This window comes from Trachypithecus francoisi, unplaced genomic scaffold (genome assembly GCF_009764315.1).
Source record: "Trachypithecus francoisi isolate TF-2019V2 unplaced genomic scaffold, Tfra_2.0 Lachesis_group0, whole genome shotgun sequence".
NCBI lineage: Eukaryota > Metazoa > Chordata > Mammalia > Primates > Cercopithecidae > Trachypithecus > Trachypithecus francoisi.
Genome location: NW_022681453.1, coordinates 192,402,214 through 192,412,455, shown reverse-complemented (window position 1 = coordinate 192,412,455; position 10,242 = coordinate 192,402,214). Strand labels below are relative to the sequence as shown.

At 47.2% G+C, this 10,242-nt stretch overlaps 1 long non-coding RNA gene across 1 annotated transcript; it reads right to left on the bottom strand.

Moving 5' to 3' along the window:
- Window positions 1-6,231: 6,231 nt before the first annotated feature.
- On the bottom strand, window positions 6,232-9,669 carry LOC117084400. The gene is made up of 2 exons (XR_004437432.1): window positions 9,524-9,669; window positions 6,232-9,200 (listed from the first exon to the last, which is right to left on the bottom strand). It is a non-coding gene; the product is annotated as an uncharacterized LOC117084400 (long non-coding RNA).
- Between the last annotated feature and the right edge of the window lie 573 nt (window positions 9,670-10,242).

Below are 10,242 nucleotides of genomic sequence, written 5' to 3'. Positions count from 1 at the left end.
GCCAGTTTTCTAACAGCAGTGACAAGAGCGGCTGCTGGCTGCTAATTCATTATAAATAGTCCCATTCTCTCCTTTCCAAGTGGCTTGACATGAGCATCCTCCTCTGGCCTCTTCGCTCCAGCCTTCAGCCACCACCCAGTTCTGGCCCTGCAATAGCTTGAATTAGTCACTCTCCCTTCAGTCTCCATTGCTCATTGGAATCACTGTAAACCCAGTGCATTCTCCACATTACTGCACAACTGCTCTTCCCAAGACATAGACCATGTCATTCCCTGGCTTGAAATCCTTTCCCAGTTCTTTCTTGACTCTAGAATAAAGCTGCAAAGCTGCAACCTTCTAGGCTTAGCTTCACCTTTCCCCCTCTGGTCCTGCTGGATGTCTTGCCTTCCCTGAGCACCATTTGCCTTTGTTCTTGCTATGCCTTCCATTTGCAAAGCATCCCCCACAGTCGGGCCAGGAAAAATCCAACCCTCCCTTCAAAACCGTGGACATCTCTGTGGTTCATCCTTCCTGGACCTCTGTAGGCAGAGTCGGTTCCCATTCCCCATGTCCCATTCTGTTGAAATAATCTCTGTATGTATTTTTCCTCCAGACTGGGAGTCCTATGAAAAGAAGCAGTCTGTCTTTTCCATTCTCATGCCTCCTCTCCTGGACACAGTGTCATTACCCCCTGGAAGTATTGTACAGGATAGCAGCGACATCACATTTTCTAATTTAACAAGAATTTTCTGGGCCACTGAAGGCAACCCTTAACATCAGACGACCTATTTCCCAGAGTACTGCTAGTTAGATGTTAACCTGCAGCGTTCACCAGGCCGTCCATGAGGGGCCCTCCACTGCAGCATGGTGCCTAGCAGGGCATGAGATCCCTTAAGCCCAGACAGCTGCGGAAGCATACATCTCCCCACTCTCAGCATTCCCCGCCAGTCAGAGGACGTTTGCAGAACAGGCCAAAACTGAACATTTTGAGTAGGGCCAAAGAACACCCTCGCTCAGAATGGATGTGGACAGAAAACCAGACTGCCTGGACCCCATCTCACGCCAGTGAATCACCATCTCTAGGATGGGGCTCAGGCCTGAGTGTTTCCAAGCTTCCAATATACAGACAAAATTGAAGATCACTAGTTTAGTCCAAAATAGTGAGACCCTTGCAACCCACTTGTGAACGCTCAAGAACAGAAACAAAGCAGCCTCTCCTGAAGAGTTCCGCAAAATGCCACCCTTTGCCCGTACTCAAAGGAGTCAAACAGACTGGGTTTAGGTGGTTTCATTATCCAAAATGGGCTGACTCCTTGGTCATAAAGTGGCCGACAGAGGAATGCAGACGAGCTCCTCCACGCTGGGGCTACTCAAAACCGCACAGGATCTGGGATCAAAGGACTGGTACAAACTCACCCTGGCCACTTGCTGACTTTTCGGCCAACTCTGAGTATTGTTTTCCTCATCTGTGAAATCCATTTTGTAATAGTTCCTACCACAATTTATGTTGTGAAGATTGGATGAGAGCTGTGAGGGCATTCTGTAAACCATAAGCTGTTAACTGCTGTTATTTCTGGTGCTATTATTAAACATTTCTTAGTGTATGGGAAATAGGGCCCGTGTCTTACTCATTTCTGCACGCTTCATGCCGGACATGTGTGCCTGGCTCATGTCCTACCTAGAGTGTGTACTGAGTATGTGAGTGAATAAATAAAGTAATGAAGTTAGGAGTGAGTGAATGAATGAAAGGATGAATGAACACTGAAGTTCTGGGTCCAAAATCCACATGCCACCGTTTCGCAACAAAACAAAACAAAACAAACAAACAAACAAAAAACAAAGCGTATCCCCTGCCTTCCCGCTAAGCCTTTGGTGAACACGACCCACACATGGGGCAACTTGACAAAGCAGCAGACATCTGGGGGCCAGAACCACTGTTACAAAAGCCACCCTGGACCTAATCTCGAGGCTCAGGAAATGTCTATATCTTTGCAGTTTCTGCTTTTGCACTCATGAGCCTCCCTTCTCCGATGCCGCTAACACCAGGCAGGGGCTGGCCACAGCCAAATGGACAAGAACAGGAGCATGGGGAAAGTGGAGCCCCATCCACTCTACTCTCGTGCCCAGAAGTGAGAACGCAGTCCTAGCTCCCACAGCACCGGCCCATGGGCAGAGTCCACCAAACAGAGTTACCGGCAGAGCTGCTGGAGTCTGGGAAAAAGACTCAGATTCAAGTCGAGGGGTCACCGCTTCTCTTCTGTGTGGTCTTGGGTAAGTCACTCAATCATTTTGTAAAAAGGGGCTAATAATTCCAGTGTCACAGAGCTGAGAAAAGCACAGAAAAAAATACTTCTGGAAACTCCTAGCAAAATTGCTTGGCTTTAAATAGTCCCTTGTTCATTTTTTCAACAACGTTTGTTTATTATGACTTACCAAGTCCCCGACACTCTTCCAGGACACAGGGCATTCAATAAATCCTTCCCCTCATGTCTTTTCTTCCTCCTTTTCTTTTTCTCAGAGTAGGAAGAGAATGTGGTATCATTTGTTTTAAACATAAAGGTGTGAATCAGTGTAACTGTGACTGTTGTTTATAAGAGAGCTTCTCCCCCATCACATGAGCAGAAAAGATGCAGAGAAGATGTACAAATACACACCTATCACCACGGACAGAAAAGCACCCTATCTTTCAGATGATTTCTCTCAACGGGCTGGAAAAGGGCAAATTATATCAAAACGTCTGATTGGAGAGGCCAGCACTTCCCCAGAAGAGACAGGGCCAGATGTGTGCAGACAGTCTAGGAGGGCTGGGGGAATTTGAGGTGCTCCTCCCTGCTCCCGGTTATCTCCCATTTCCTTTGGGAGCCCCGGAGACACGGCCTTCCCAAAGCAGCCTCCGAGGTGGCCTGTGGAGCTTTTGTTCTTGGCAGCAGAGAAATTTCTGCTTCAGTGGTTTCAAACAAGGCTTGCATTAACTCCGGGCCTGTGAAGAGAGCACGTGCAACAAAACCCAACACCGTGTCCCAGCCCTCAGACAAGCACAGAAACAAATGGTGCGGGAATTTTTCAGAATAGAATCATCCGCTCAATGTCACTGCATACATTTACCTACCTCAGTGCCTATTGAGGGGCCCCTTTAAAGGGTGATATCAATAGAGATGGATCAGACAACATCTCTATGGTAACACCTCCACTGAAAAATGATGGCAGCCACAGCCAGAGGAGCGATGACTAGTTTTTAAAAATATACACAAATACAACACTACTCACCCCAAAGTGCCCTTTGGCTCCCAGGACATAGGGCTGTGTTTAAGACAACAGTGTAGGAGTTCATGACAAGACTAATTAGGGGCACAAGGGGAGCATGCAGGCTCAGGACCAAGAGTTTGCACAATGAATTGAGACCTGGGGCTTTGGGATACTGAAATTTGTCAACAAAATTAACATTCCCTTTCCTGGAAACTCTCAAGCTGAAGGAGTTTACGAGGACCTTATCCTAAGTGTCCAACTTGGAGAGAATTATTAGAGAGAGAGTGAGAGATGGTAAAAACAAATAGTAGCCACCATCAGCCCCTTCAACGGAACTGTAACCCTAGCCAAGGGTGGGATCCCGCCCACTGCTTCTCACAGCCATTCTCCTCCGATGCCTTCGCAGATCAGAATTTGGGGAAGGAGTGGCCTCCGTGACCTCAAAATCAGAAGCCTAGAGGGTCTTTGTGGTTTAAAGGGCTGTGGTAAGAGAAAACCTCAAATAATACTTATATTAAGCACAACCAACACCACAATAACAAGGAGAAGAAGAAAAGAAAAAGAAGACGTGAGTTCCATTTACATAGGTACTTTTAGGAGGTCTTGTATGTTGGAACGTTTTAGAAAGAAATTGGTCACTGTCTCAGCAAAGCAATTTTTCCACTTGTTGGAAAGGATGATAAAAGGAGAACTGTCCTCTCCTCCATTGCATTGCGTGTCACAGCACAGAAATGTGAGGGAAACAAGCCCACGGTCTGGGAGGCTGCTCCTATTTCTCTACTTACTTTTCCCGTGACCTTAGGTGAGTCATTAACCTTGCTTGCCTCTCCCGCTCCCACCAGACACGTGAAGGACTGGCTGCCGATCGTAGAGGAGAGATTCTTTGGCGAGTGCAGAGTTTATATAGAGCGCCCTTTCTACCTGACACATGAAAGAAATGAGCTGTAACAGACGCCAGCAGCAGGTGCAGGACCTGTGAGCTTCACTCACTGTGCCCGTGTTTGGGTTCCTGCGCTTTGAACCACCTTGTTTTAAGAAGCCTTGTCAGTGGAAAATGGACTGCAGCTGATGGCTTCTGTCATTTGTGCTGATGTTTGGAGGGCAGGGCTCTGAGTCACTTTTCAGGCCGCACAGGGAAAGCTCCACCTCTGGCCCCCACTGTCTGCCTACTTAGGCCCACAAGGCTCCTCAATGTCCCCTCACCAAGAGCTGACTCTTTTTGCCTTGTTCTTTCTTTTTCTTTCTGTTTATTTTTTCAAACTCCTTTTGGGCAGTTGTGAGAACTTCTACAATAATCTGTGTTCTAAATTTTAGGAACCATAATAAAAGCCTGTCTTTTTTCCTGCATTGAGACCTTCTGAAAGTTAAATGCAAAGAAACCAGATGATTAAAACAATTCCATTTCCTAGGATCTATAATTCAAAACAAATACCTCTTACAGAATTTAAAAATTCTATTAACCTAGTTAAAATACCTATTTTATATCCATCTGAGATATAACAAATATTAATTTCACTAATTTACATTGGTTTCTCTATTTCACTAATACATATTAGTGAAAATGTCTGCAAAGGCTATGAAAAAGCATGCATAAAGACTCAAAATATTTCATTCAATTTAATAAAACAACATTAAGTTCAGAAGCAATTAATTCAATTTTGCTTACTCCATACATTTTCATTCTATTTTAATAAATTATCTCTCCAACATTATTGCAATATAATGCTGTAATAAACTATATTTGTTTTAAGTGGATGATACTACATTTTCTAAAATCATGAGTTTTAACTTTCATAATGTTATTTTTTTCCAGCAAAATCAAACTTTTTCCCATTCTTCCTGTGACGGCAGTCAGTTTCATCCTAGTAAAAAGAGATCTATGGCTATTCGGTTCATATCAATTGATGGTAAACACATGCTGAAAGTCCTGTTTTTCAATCTGGTATTTTGTTCATTGAACTGATGACACCTGTCATTTCCATAGGGTTTAGCACTTCAAAATATCAGGTGTACATTTTGAGCATGGCAAAATGATTGATTGAGCTTCCATTTATTTTTTGCTTTCAAGGATATGTATGTAATCCACAAATACAATTCACAACACAATTAAGAGCTGATGTAGGCTGGGTGCTGTGGCTCATGCCTGTAATTCTAGCACTTTGGGAAGCAGAGGCAGGCGGAACACCTGAGGTCGGGAGATCGAGACCAGCCTGGCCAATATGGCGAAACCCCCTCTCTACTAAAAGTACAAAAAATTAGCCGGGTGTGGTGCCAGGTGCCTATAATCCCAGCTACTCAGGAGGCTGAGGCAGGAGAATTGCTTGAACCTGGGAGGCAGAGGTTGCAGTGAGCCGAGATCACACCACTGCACTCCTGCCTGCGCAACAAGAGCAAAACTCCGTCTAAAACAAAAAAGAGTTGATGTATACAGTGGTTCTACCATGCTTGTTGCCCTGAGCAGTGTTTAACATGAAAACAGGGCAGCCTGCTACTACTAAGAAGCAGAGGATCTAGAAAGAAGAGGCAGGCCATCTACCACCAATCCTTGGCTCTGATTGGAGTAAAGCGGGGGGCCCCTTGCCCCTCTCCCTCTGCTGCCAACCAGAAAATGAAAGGATCATCACTTTCTGAGGTCACACCAAAAAAGACAAAATGTACAAGCACCACCGGGTCCTCTGGGCCCACTCCATCTTGTTACAACTCTTTTGAGGTTCTTGGAGAACCCCGTGAGCACAGGAGCCATCAAAGTAAAATGAAAATCACACAATGAAGTTAGGATCAGACACTTAAGGCAGGTATTGTCTACTGATTTGCTCACAACTGGGGACATGTTCATGGACTTGTTGGTTTTATAGTGACATTTGCCCCCACTTCAGGGTATGTGGGTGTGTTGAGGGAGCAGTGGGGAGGTGTCTCCTCACCCTTCTGTCTTAATATAGTCTCATCCAAATAGCTCAGTGTATTAGGTGGTCCTTATACTGCTATAAAGAAACACCTGAGACTGGGTAATTTATAAAGAAAAGATATTTAATGGGCTCATGAATCTGCAGGCTCTTCAGGCAGCATGGTGCTGGCAGCTGCCTGGCTTCCAGGGAGGCCTCAGGGAGCTTACTCTCATGGTGGAAGGCAACGGGGGAGCAGACACATCACATGGTGAAAGCAGGGGCAGGTTTTTGGGGTGGAGGGGAGGCTACCACACACTTACACAACCAGATCTCAAGATTGTTCACTCAGTATTGTGAAGACAGCACCAGGCCATGAGGCATCCAACCCTAGATCCAAACACCTCCCACCAGGCCCCAGCTCCAGCACTGGGGATTACAATTTATCATGAGATTTGGGTTGGGACAACTGTCTGAACTATATCACTAGGCTAGAACTTGGAGCTCGTCAACCTCATTTTACAGATAGAAAAACTGAGGTCCAGAGGGGGTTGTGCCTTGCCCAAGTTCATGCAGTTGGTGGCACTAGAAAGGAGCCAGGTGTGCGGGCTGCACCAGGGTATGTTTTGTTTTTTGGATTAACTCCACCGTCTTCACCCTGGGCTGTATTAGATCCCTATGCCATACTTTCCACACCAGGGTTTCTGCTTAAAGTCACAGCCAATCTCAGTTTACTGAGATTGTTAAAATCCATTTTTGCTCCTTGTAATATCCTGCTGACCTAGCCAGAGAACTGTGAAGGTCATATGAATAATGGATGAGAACGTGATTTGTAAGGTGATAGCTGACGCATACTTGTGAATCACGATCACTCCAGCTCTCCCTCGGGCCCTGATCACAAGATTCAATAGCAGCCTCTCCCCATACAGCTGGTGATACCGACTCAGCTCTACAACCCCCCGGAGCCAGAAACAGAGACAGGTTGCATCTGAGGGGAGTCCCAGGCCTTCTCCATGTGGTCATTTGGAAGCCAGAAGCATTTCAATGCAGCCAAAAGAGAAAAAAAAGTGGGAGGCACTTATTTTGGCTTGCTTTCTTCTCAATTATCAAGTAATAGCTACCACAGTAATCCCCACTGCATCCCCTGAGGGCTGTGGAATGGGCAAGGGAGGCTCAAGGACGAGTAAGCGCCAGGATTGCAGATTGTCTGTTGAGAATATTTTGACATAGTGACATCCGAGCAACTGGGTCCAAATGGCTGGCTCACAGCTCACAGCAGTTTTTGTTTTGTTTTGTTTTGTTTTTGACAGGATCTCACTCTGTTGACCATGCTGGAGTGCAGTGGTGTGGTCTTGGCTCACTGCAGCCTCAACCTCCTGGGCTCAAGTGATCCTCCCATCTCAGCCTCCTGAGTAGTTGGGACTACAGGCGTGCACTGTCATGTCTGCTAATTTTTAAAAATGTGTTTATAGAGACAGGGTCCTGCTATGTTGTCCAGGCTGCTTGAAGCTTTGTTCTGAGAGCAGGCAGAGGCCCAGGGCCCAGAGGACAAGCCAGTTCACCTCTCTAAGGCCCTGGCTTGCTGGGCTTCCAGGCACTAAGCTATACCTCTTACACACAGGGCACACTGAGGTGGCCAGAATAAGTCAGGAGATGCATGCAGCTGCTAGAATAAGAAATGACGAAAACTGTTAAGAGGAAGGGCCAACTAAGTGAGGAGTTTCTGAACTGAGGCCTGTGTCTGTGCCTTGACCTGCCACTCACGGAACCTTGAAATCTCCTTTCTGGGCCTCTAAAAATGGAGATAATAATCCCAGTTCTGCCGTGCTCCCAGAGCTGCTGTGAAATAAGTGGGAGAGGTGATATCTGGAATCATTAGATGAGAAGAGAGTTTCATTTTCTTTCTAACAAGCATCTGCTGCATTTTTTCTGTGTGCCAGGTACTGTGAGGACTTCGGAGACACAGAGATAAGTGAGACAACCCCCGTGCCCAGGAAGAGCTGTCAGCATAAGAAATGCCAAGCACAGTGGTATGGGCTGCAGCAGAGGCACAGCCCACATGCTCTTGGGTCTAGGAGTTTACCTACAGAGGGGGACTCTTTGGAGCTGAGGCATGAGTATTATTCCACACCAACAGATGGAACACTTAGGAAGAGCAGCAGCTCAGTGAGACTGGAGGAGCCAGGGAAGGCCTCGGGGTGGGTGGGAGGTGGGAGATGGGAGGTGACTGTACCATTTGCAGTACTGATTTTATGACCACTCCAAAAATCTTTACTCATTCGATCCCTAAAATGTAGATTCTGTGTTTATCTTCATTCTACCAATAAGGACACTGAGGCACAGAGAAGTTAAGATACCTGTCCAACCCCAAGTGAGCCAGCAAGTGGCAGGGTTGGGATTCCAACTCGGGCAGCCTGGCTCTAAGTTAGCCATAAAAAAGGGAGGTGGGTATAATTAGAAGAATCATGGGGGGCTAGAGATGGTATCCTATAAGGAAAAGAGATTTTGCTGTTTTTGTTTCATTGTGTTGGTGTTTTTCATTCGTTTTGATTGTAAGATTAAATTAATAGCTTTAAAATCAGTTACCAACACAGAGGTCGTGGGTCCACTTGTGCTCAGCCTTACGATTGCCAGTTCTGTCCTGGAGTTCACTGAGATGGGCCAGCCCAAGGCCAAGGTGTATAACAGCAGACTTCTGAGTCCTGGAGGCCTCAGTGTTCCCCCTTCTTCCTCAGCTGGGCTGTCATCTACTCTCCCTCCACCCACCTCTCTTGGCTTCATCATCTCTAAAGCACTGAATTCTGCATCAGCTCAAAACACCTGCGTCTAGGAGCGAACTTGCAGGGGGAGCTTTGTGGGCCACAGGCATGGGGTTCACGCCTTTTTCCCCTAAGGTAAGTTATTTATCTAAGCCCTCCCTGCCACACAAAGCACTGGAAGGTCCGTATTTGACCCGGTTGTCATTTGATGTGAGTACAGAGGTGAGCTGAAGGTCACTTTTCTACTCCACATGCAGAGTAATGATTGAAGCCAGTGTGCTGGGCTCATGCCTGGGTAGCTGTCCAGGTTCTCTTTATTCATCTTCATAGCTGGCTGGAAGCAGATTAACTGAGGGTTATTGACTAGAGCATGGTCACTGTCTCCCCAGGGAAAGCCCTTGGTGGGGCTAAGGGTAGGGATAAGCTGGGGTCCCAGGTACACACGTCATGTGGCTTCAGCAAGGTGTCCCGTGCACTCCCACTCCGGGGGGCACGATGAAGTAAAGGGCCTTCCACATGCCCCCTGAGCCCTCCTCACTGTGGCTGCCCCTCGACCTGGGCTGCCCCTGCTGTGGCCTGGACTCAGCCAGCAGCCCAGGAGCCGGGACCTAGCCACGGGCCACAGCCATCTTCTACCTGGCCCACCGCCACTTTTACCCTTTTGCAAGTCCAGAGTCCAGAGTTGCGCCAGACACCCGGGAGGTGCTCGTCGGCCACCATCATCTGCACAGCCAAGCGGCACAGAGCTTCTTCCGCATGTGGCCCAGTTTCAAAACACGCTCCCACTGGTAAGCCCACTGATCCCAAGAAACCAGCAAGAGGGGAGTGTTACAAACCAGGCAGCTATAAAACCAGGTCTCTCCTTTACTTGTTTCTGCCTTAGCCTCTTAAGACGTTTGGAGGGAATGAAGAAGAACATAACAAACAAAGAACAAAGACAAGAAGACTCCACTCTAAAGTTTGAAATGGGAACAGAAGGTCAGATTTGAGATAGCTGGGGCAACCAGTCATGTGTTTCTTCACAAAACCTCCATCCCTTGTGGGCAAATGGGACTCCAAGGCCACCAGGAGACAGAGACAGGGGAGCTATTCAGGGCTGCAAGGCCTGTCACCCTATCCTTGCTCTTGAATGACACCATCTTCTACCTCACAAGAGAGCCCTGGGGCCCAGCTTTCCACAAGGCCCAGCCTGCCCATGCCCCTCCCTGCCAAAGCTCTGATCTCCTGCCCAGATTGTCCACACACACACACTCCCCAGGATGACATGGTGAAGGCAATCCGCCTGCTGTGACCTTACCGAAAGCCTTGCTTTCTGCTTGGCAGATGTGATCTCAATTCTCTCTGCAGAGATCTCTGAAATGGGCTGAGGGTCTGAA